Raw genomic sequence first — 9,641 nt, 5'->3', positions numbered from 1 at the left:
AAGATTTGTGTTTTATTCAAAACATTTTCAAACACTATCAAGCCTTTTCTAAATAATGTTCAAAGATATTTTTTAGAACCTCTCTTCTAAATCCTAAGATCTTTTGGAAAAACGTATGTTGCTCTATATATATATATAATAGCTAAAATCTCAAATGACACAGATTCTTTCCCGGTTATTATGGGTTAAGTCAGTAGACTCTGATGAGAACTGATTAGCTCATCAGCTGCTGGTATTGAAACTGTGAGTTTGATGAGCCTGTCCGCCGCACAGCCACTCTGCTAATCACCACCACCAACCACACCACGGGATAATTATACTCCCTGATTCACTTTAGAACTGAGTGAAACTCCACAGTGGAACAATCATTTGCCATTGTTCCTTTCCAAAATAACACGCCGTTAAACTTTGTTGAGCGATATCTAGACCTTTCACGCCAGCCACTTTGACGTGAAATGGTATAGGGTAAAATGTCACCGATGATACTACTTATAGTTAAGTTCCATTTAGCGTAAAAGAGTGTTTCTAGTGAGCCAACATGCAAAATGGCTGCTGTACAAAAGGTCTATTGCGTAATGAAACTGATACATCACAACACCCATCTAATAGCCCATTTCATGAAGTGTGGGTCATCATGACCGAAAGAATATGATCACAGATAAAAGTGGCCAAAATGAGTTTTCTCAGACGGGTGGCTGGCCTCTCCCTTAGAGATACGGTGAGAAGTTCAGTCATCCACTAGAGACTGGAGCCTCTGCTCCTTCACTTGGAAAGGAGCCAGCTAAGGTGTACACGCGTCTCTTGTTGGAAGTTCACTCTTAGTTAAGATGTGAAACTTTTTTTTTACTCTGAGTTGCTGTGTATAATTCTATACAGTATATTTATCGTTTCAATGCAATTCCAGCTGAACTATGTTCATGAATAAGTGCATACTCATAGGTTATTATGTGGAGTAATTACCATGCAACCGAGCGCCTGTTAATTTAACTTTCGAGTTTACCGGGGGGGGATGTTGCAGTGTGTATACATAATTTAATCCCCACCTCTCAGGATGAATTTTAAAGTGCTGTCACATGGACGTTAGCCTCTGAGACACAATTCCACCGCCTGACATTTCTTCAAACAATTTCAGCATGTCGCCTTCAGCAAAGTCGCAGCAGTTTATTCTGCTTGTGTAAAATTGGATTTGAAATGCAAACGGTTCTGTAAAAAAAAAGGAATTGGCTTAACTTTGACCATGCAAATGTCCTATTTGATGTGTCACCTCCCTAACTCTCAGTCTGTCTGTCTGTCTTCTCTTAGAGGGATTCGTGAGATGCCCTCAGAGCATTCACGCAGCACAGACACTGGCAACGCCGTCTTGTCGCTCCCACAATGCTGTCTGCTCCCACCAATACGGACTGGAACCAATAAATAAGCAGACAACAGGATCGTATGTAAATCATGGGCCCTACAATGGGGTCGCTGTGACCCGTAACATTTTTATTTTTATCCACGACTGAATTGAATCAAATGCTTACCGTGGTTGGATTCAAAAATGGAGGCTGTGGCATTAACAAAACGGATAAGTCACTCATGACCACATGGAACGATTTTCACAGACCAGAGTGCCCAATCCACTCCCTGTTCCCCCCAAAAAATCCACTTTCCCGTTGGACAATGGTATTCCTGTGGCGTTGCACGACGGCAATGGAGACATGAAGGACAAGCTGAGAGAAGCTATTGTATATTTAAAATGGTTTAACATGAGGCTTCTTTGCTTAACATGCATAGCAACAATCAGTTATCAAATTCAAAAAGGTAGAAATTCTTGATTATTTTCTTTTTTCTATGTTCAGATAGAAATATCTTTTTACATGCACTGCTCTAGCCAATGCAGATTTGTCAGTTCTTTACGTGCTTTCAGCCTGTGTGCTGTGTGCTCCAAGTTGAGACGAATAGTTGTATAAAAACCCTGCCGTACTATTAGAAGATCTCTGTGAAGCCCTGGGACACTGTTACAAAGTCTGTCCTATGAAGACAAGCAACAGCAGGTACATTGAGTGTGTCTCACGTCAGCGATTTGATGTGGACCAAAATCGCACCCATACATGAAATAAAATGGTCATTGTCAGTTTCCAGGCAACAATATCTAACAACAGAAAAAAAAAGGACAACAGGTCCATTTTAATAACTCCCGCTTTGAAGAGTAAGAAATGTAGTCGTGTGTCGTTTTAGTTTAAGTGAGCTGTTGCTATGGATACACAAGTCGGTGTCATGAGCAACCCTAACCTGATTTCATCCTTGTATTCCTTCTCCAGGACACAGACACTGACCAAAAGACTGAGAGAGAGAGGGAGAGTTTCTTTATAGTATGCTTTGTGGTATGACTGTGTTGCATGTTGAAAAGAACAGATTTTCAGCAAGTGACACGGTCGTACGACAAAGGATAAATTGGCCTAGGGACTGATATTAGATACTAGTGTCTAATAGTATATATATATATATATATATATACGTATATATATGCCACTTGTTTTGTGTTCATAGCGGAAACACTGCCTAAACCAGCATTTTCAGAGAATTGTGCACTGTGTGTGTGCATGTGTGTGTGTGTGTGTGTGTGTGTGTGTGTGTGTGTGTGTGTGTGTGCGTGTGTGTGTGTGTGTGTGTGTGCGTGCGTCAGTGCATATGAGTTAACAATATAAAGGACAATTTTATTCGAGGAACATGGAGAGTTGCTTGCAGACCATAGTAAAATCAGTGTTGAATCTAATGTACATTGAAGACAATGCGTCATTTTATGTCATCCACCTTTCAGCCAACCCATACTGAGCAACAACTTCACAATCACGTCCAGACACCTGTGGTAGTCGTAGCTCAAGTGTAAACACAACATTCATCCCGTCCTCATCAGTAATCCTCGGAGGCTTTAGCGGACTGGCTGGTCCAAGCTGTTCACTGTTGACTGTTCTAGGTTCCTCCCTGTTCTTCTCTCTCCCTCCCCTCACGCACCCTGGAAAATGACAACACCCCGATGAGCATCCTGGGCGATCGTCACGACACCCTGAGCAGCTCCCACAGTCATTAGGTAAAGCCTGTTAGATGTACACAGGCTTTTGAGGAATAGATCTAGATTCAGCAGTTCTTCTAACCAGGACTAATTTCATGCATTTCCCATGAATGCGTAGGGCTCATTTTTTGGGGGGAATAGACCAACGACTACTTTGTTCCTTTTAACTCCACTATGTTATTTTCTTCTGAGCATGTTTGTTTCCTCGATGGTCAATCGACAATTATGACTTGACAATAACGTAATCATAACACACAGCAGGGCTCTACCATTTAACCCATTGAGACCTGAAGCCGATTCTACATGTCTCCTAAATCTCAACAGTTTTCTGAAAAACGTGTGTTTCTATATCAGTGGTGCTCAAACTTTTTCATGTCAAGGACCCCCAAAATGATATATATGTGGCCGCGGACCCCCATCAAAATATTTTGTTCCAGGAACCCCCCAGAAGCAAAGATTTGAGTTAAAAATGTTCGCTTTAAAATGATTTATATTCAAAGATTTGCACACATTTTCACAAATTTTCAAAAATAGCAGATCTACAAGCTCGTAGCGCGGCACTCGGTGCCGCGCTATGAGCTTGTATATCTGCTATTTTTGAATAGCCCAAAGTGTAAAATAATGCTTTTTAGCTCAAATCAAAAAATGACACAGTTCCAGGTCTTAATGGGTTAAATGAGCACAGGAAGGGAATGCAGTGGTGTACACATTCACGTGGGTCGTCGATCGTCTTCAATCTTCCTAGTCACCTAAATCAACATTTATGAGTTCCTAATTGATGGCAGTGTAGAAGCCTGACGCAGAGTGTTTGTGTGTGTTTACCCTGGCCCTGCCTGCAGCTGTAAATGCCGTCCTGGATGTCGTCTCCATTATTTGCAAAATGTTGCCTGTGTAAGACATTCCTTGGCGTAATAATTTATTTGGACAGGAGAGGGCGCTAGGTATCTGCCTGCGGCTCCTCCACTGGAGTGACCCTATGTTCCGCTAAACATAGGCTTAGTGTTGGTCCATCTAAGTATGTTACAGTGTGTGTGTGTGTGTGTGTGTGTGTGTGTGTGTGTGTGTGTGTGTGTGTGTGTGTGTGTGTGTGTGTGTGTGTGTGTGTGTGTGTGTGTGTGTGTGTGTGTGTGTGTGACTGAGAGGGAGAGACTATGTTTAGCTGCCCTGTAGTCCATTGCTTAACAGGAGTCAAGAGAAGGCTCTTATGTATTAATGTAATTGTTGTATTTTTTTTTTGTTCTCTCATACTCTTGACTGTTCTCCTCTCTCTCTCTCTCTCTCTCTCTCTCTCTCGTTACAGTAGGTAATTATTATTTTTTATAATTACTGATCTCTGTTTCTGAAACTCTAATAAACATTCAGCCAAAGGTTGTGTATGTGTGGGCACTCTTTGTGCAAACATCTTTGCATGCATACGCATACAGTACATATTAAGTATGATCAGTGTGCGTTCATTTTCGGTTTTATTCACACAAAAATAGGATATCGTCTCGGGTGTTACAGGGGATACAATGTCCAAAACTGTTACTTTTCAGGATTCCAATTCAAAAATGTCAAAAGTAGCAGATCTACAAGCTCAAAACATGTTGCTTTGCGTCATGTTTCGAGCTTGTAGATCTGCTACTTTTGATGCTTTTGTGTGACGCTGTAGTGTGATCAAGTAGAGCATTCATTTACAAATAAACACAACAAGTTAGAATATGGAGATAAGAGGTTTCTGCCTGACAACAACAATATACGACGGACGGACGGATGGACCTGGAACGCATCTGTGTCATTTTTTGATTTGAGCTAAAAAGCGTTATTACACTTTGGCTATTCAAAAATAGCAGATCTACAAGCTCATAGCGCAGCACCGAGTGCCGCGCTACAAGCTTGTAGATCTGCTAGTCTTTTTTAAATCGTGAAAATGTGTGCAAATCTTTGAATATATATTGTTTTAAAGCGAACATTTTTAACTATTCTTTGCTTCTGGGGGGTCCCTGGAACAAAATATTTTGAGATGGGGGTCCGCTGCCAAATAGATATCATTTTGGGGGTCCTTGACATGAAAAAGTTCCACTGATATAGAAACATACGTTTTTCAGAAAACCGCTAGGATTTAGAAGACATTTTGCAGAATCGGAACCTCAGGCCTCAATGGGTTAAAGTAATTATCCACAATTGGCCATGGTTTAATATGAAATTTTGAACAGCTAGGAGGCATAGTAAGGCACGGATGTGGAACAGAGTGCCTCTGACCCTCGGTTCTGAAATCACTGTGTAGTAAAACCACAGCCACCCGTGGCATATTTGTTTCCTTAAATGGTTATACTGTACCAAATATGGCAACCGGAAAATCATATACATGTATATCCCTGTTAAAACAGTTTCTGGCAACGAGAAGAATTTCTACAAGGTACCCAACTGTACTGGCTTGTTTTATGGTAATGCAATTCGTCTCTGTCGGGTGGAAACCTTATGTCCAAAACTGTTACTTATTATCAGGATTCAAATTTAACACATTGGGTGCGTTTACATGCACAATATTTATTCATTCAGAATGAACTCATTCCGAATAGAAATGTATACCCAACTGTTTACATGGCACCTGAATAAAAGTATTCCTGTTCCTCAATCGTTTACATGAGCAAAGCATTCATTCGGAATAGAACTCTGGTCATGCGCAGAGTGCTTCGGGCCAGGTTGGGGGCGGGGGACGGGGGGAGGGGGCGGGGGTGTTTGACAGGTAAACATATTTATTATTTACCTCTGGCAGCCTTGGTAATGAATAATAACAATTAAGTCACGGCTGCCAGAGAGAAATAATAACAAGCCACAGCTCACAATCAATCAAAGCTGCCAGCTATATAGGTAAATGAGGAAGAAGAGAAGAGAGACAATAAAACAAGAGAAGGTAGAGAGAAGGTTTGATAATGGAAGCACACCGCATCCTGGCTACGGCCATTGGTCTGCTATTGATGAGTTTAATGCAGCAAAATCAGCTCCTGTTATATTTGCTGCTGACCCGGAGGAGGAGCCGGTCGGCGGAGAACTACGGGCGTCTGCGACTTGGGCTTGGAGCGCCAGACTCCACATGGCTTGCGCCTCTCCCCCCCCCCACCCAGAAGCACCAGGGGGCAATGGATGAAGGTCCGCAGTAAGGACTGGTGGGAGCGGATTGTGCTCACGGAGTACACCGACGCCGACTGGAAGCAGGACTTTCGCATGACCAGACGGTCCTTTGTTAAACTGTGCGCCTTGATGGAGAGCTATATGGCCCCAGATGACGCGACAGTCAGAGCCCCAATCCCCCTCATGATGCGCGTGGCCATAGTCCTGTATAAACTTGGGAGCTGCGGGGAGTACCGACTTGTGGCCAACCAGTTTGGGATCCACAAGTCGACTGTGAAAAAGTTCCTATACATGTTCTGTATGGGCATGATGGCCGGGCCGGTTAGACAGCTCATACGTGTACCAAGTGATGAAGAGGCAGTGGAGATAGCGGGACGGTTTGAGGCAGCCCATCGTATCCCCCAAATAATGGGGATTATCGATGGCACTCATATCCCCATCCTCCCGCCCTCTGATGGTTACAGTGACTGTCAACCGCAAAGGCTGGCCCTCTTATGTCCTGCAGGCTGTGGTTGACGACAAAGGCTGGTAAGTGATCTCTCTCTTCATCTCATCATAAGGCCTAATCAGTATGCTATAGCTCTGGTCTATAGACTAGCGTTAGAAGGCTCATTCACACCTCTTACAAACCTTAGAATATATAGCCTATAGTCCAGAACTATAGGCATCAAGGACTATTAGTCCTTGATGCGCCCTTCACCGTACAGCCCGACAGCCCCGGGTTCTTGGTACTAGTATAGTATTAAAACATTCCTCTTTACTGGTGTGTTTCTAAAGTGTATTTTTAAACCGATATACTACACCGATATATGCCAGGTTTAGGCATAAGCGCAAGGGCAAATCGGTCCCATATAGCGTTAAGGGGAACTCCCTCTATACGCACATTAACACAACAAATACATTTCCATTCCCAACAAAGTTTCCATGGAATAACGGTAACAACGCAACTGTTAATGTTCGTTATTGTAGCTACACATAAAAAATCAAATAGCCTGCGTGCACATGATCTATCTATCTAGCATCCATCCACCCACCGATATATATATATTTTTTCTACGTCACCGCCAATGACACATGCGCAAAAGAACAAATGTATACCAGTCTGATACCAGTGCGTTTACATGGGCAATGTAGCCCGATTCTATCGGTATATACCAGCCCTTCAAACCCGAATGAAATTTCATTCGGATCAGACCGGTATGGCCATACCGATGCGTTTACATGAGCATTTCTATTCTGAATGACAGTCATTCCGAATTGAAGTGGAATAAACCTGTCCATGTAAACGCAGCCAAATGAGTGCCAAAAACGGCCCTGGGCGTTTTTCATAATCCAACCATTGAGTTCCAAAAACGGCTATGGCCGTTTTTGAAAAAGAAATATAAAAAAAAAAGATTCAAAGATTTAGACTCCCATCCACTTCCTGGTTACAGTAACTTATTACTTTAAAAGCCTGTATCTCGGCTCCTGTGTACTTTTCTTTTTTTACTACTGTATGTATTTTTGGCAAAACATGCTATTTTCAACTTGCTGCAACTATGGAACGGATCACCGAATGTTTATTTTTTTTTCTTCTCGATTCTACGAGACCCCTGTGTGTGTAATGAGGGGATCACCGTGAGGACGGTGATCACGGGGGGGGGGGGGGGGGGGAATTACGATTTTAATGATTGAAAAAAATGTTAAATGCGCTGGCACTGGCTGTACCCTGTTTTAACCCATTCTTAAAAAGATTCTAAATCCTAACAGTTTTTTGATAAAAACATTTTTTTTCAAGATTTTTCAAAAATAGCAGATATACAAGCTCGAGCTCAAGCTCAGATATACAAGCTCATAGCGTGGCACTCGGTGCCGCACTATGAGCTTGTATATCTGCTATTTTTGTATAGCCAAAGAAATCTAACGTGACACAGATGCGTTCCAGGTCTTAATGGGTTAGAAAACAGGGTACAGCCAGTGCTACTGCTACAAAGTACAAACTGCTACTTTTGTTGCTTTTGTGTGACGCCTAAACTAAAAGTTATTGTACATGACTAAAGTAGTCATGTACAAAGAAAAAACACAAAAAGTTAGAATATGGAGATGGGAGGTTTCTGCCCGACAGCAACTATTAGTTGTAAAACCATAATTCTGTACACAGGATGAAAAGAAGTGTTTCCATTGGCACAGTGATACTGAGACATGTGACCTCAGTGGGACTCAGCCAATCATAGTCAGGTATTGGATCTATCAATTTGAGAAAAAAAATGACTTTTATTGATCCCAGACTGCATGGAGAAATGCAATTATCATATCGGCATTCATATGAGCTGAAAGCACACACCAAGAGAAGCACTGTCTGTATCAACTTTGCAGGATAACATCTTGGTCTGTTAGTATCACTACACACACACACACACACACACACACACACACACACACACACACACACACACACACACACACACACACACACACTAGAAATGGCATACTCTTGTGTGTATCAACCCTACAGGAGGACAGCAGCTGCAATAGAACGAGTCCCTTAACTCCCCCCCCCCCACACCCCCCCCCCCCCCCCCACACACACACACACACACACACACACATTCACAACCGCATAGCCTCCATACATTCATGAATTCTGAAAGAAAACAGTTGACCGGGCCTGAAGCTTTCATGACAATGTCATGATTCATCTAAATTACAACTGGAACCCTGCAGAGTGTGTGTGTGTGTGTGTGTGTGTGTGTGTGTGTGTGTGTGTGTGTGTGTGTGTGTGTGTGTGTGTGTGTGTGTGTGTGTGTGTGTGTGTGTGTGTGTGTGTGTGTGTGTGTGTGTGTGTGTGTGTGTGTGTGTGTGTGTGTGTGTGTGTGTTTGTTTGTTTGTTTGTTTGTTTGTTTGTTTATTTACTGCACAAGGTTGAGGCTGAGTGATAACCTTTGGGCAACTCACACATTTTCAAGCATTTCGCTCACGTGAAACTAATGCACACACGCACACCAAGAATATACTGTACATGTCATGGTTCAAGCCTGCAGGATGACTGAGAAGTTGTAGCAACCCCTCACACATACTGTACACACACACTGAACACACACACACACACACACACACACACACACAGAGGCAGGTCAGAAACTTCTTGCCAGGCCTGAAGGTGTTCGTGTGAAGGATGTCACGCTTCGGCCATGAAGCCCACACACACACACACACACACACACACACACACACACACGTGCACTGAGGGGACAGCACTGTCATGGCGTAACGTGTGTGTGTGTGTGTGTGTGTGTGTGTGTGTGTGTGTGAGTCACACAGCATCATGCCACCAGCTCCCAGGTCCTGCTTCTAAGCAGAGCTGACACATCGGGGTCATCCTGCACCTGGAGGTACACACTCTGGCGCCGCGGTGGACAGCAACTACTGTACGTACATTTACTTGAGTACTTGTACTTAACCCATTTAGACCGGCAACGCATCTGTGTGTAATTTT

At 43.0% G+C, this 9,641-nt stretch overlaps 1 protein-coding gene across 1 annotated transcript in view; it reads left to right on the top strand.

Moving 5' to 3' along the window:
- Nucleotides 1-4,419, top strand: part of arap1 (ArfGAP with RhoGAP domain, ankyrin repeat and PH domain 1) — a 136,089-nt gene extending 131,670 nt beyond the window's left edge. Inside the window, exon 34 of the mRNA XM_084064578.1 lies at nt 1,303-4,419. The gene's annotated coding sequence lies outside the window, so the exon portion shown is untranslated. The remainder of the gene's footprint in view (nt 1-1,302) is intronic.
- The last annotated feature ends 5,222 nt before the right edge of the window (nt 4,420-9,641 follow it).

The sequence above is a fragment of the Gymnoscopelus microlampas genome (assembly GCF_963454915.1).
Source record: "Gymnoscopelus microlampas genome assembly, chromosome: 8".
Lineage (NCBI taxonomy): Eukaryota > Metazoa > Chordata > Actinopteri > Myctophiformes > Myctophidae > Gymnoscopelus > Gymnoscopelus microlampas.
This window is presented reverse-complemented; position numbering and strand designations above follow the sequence as displayed.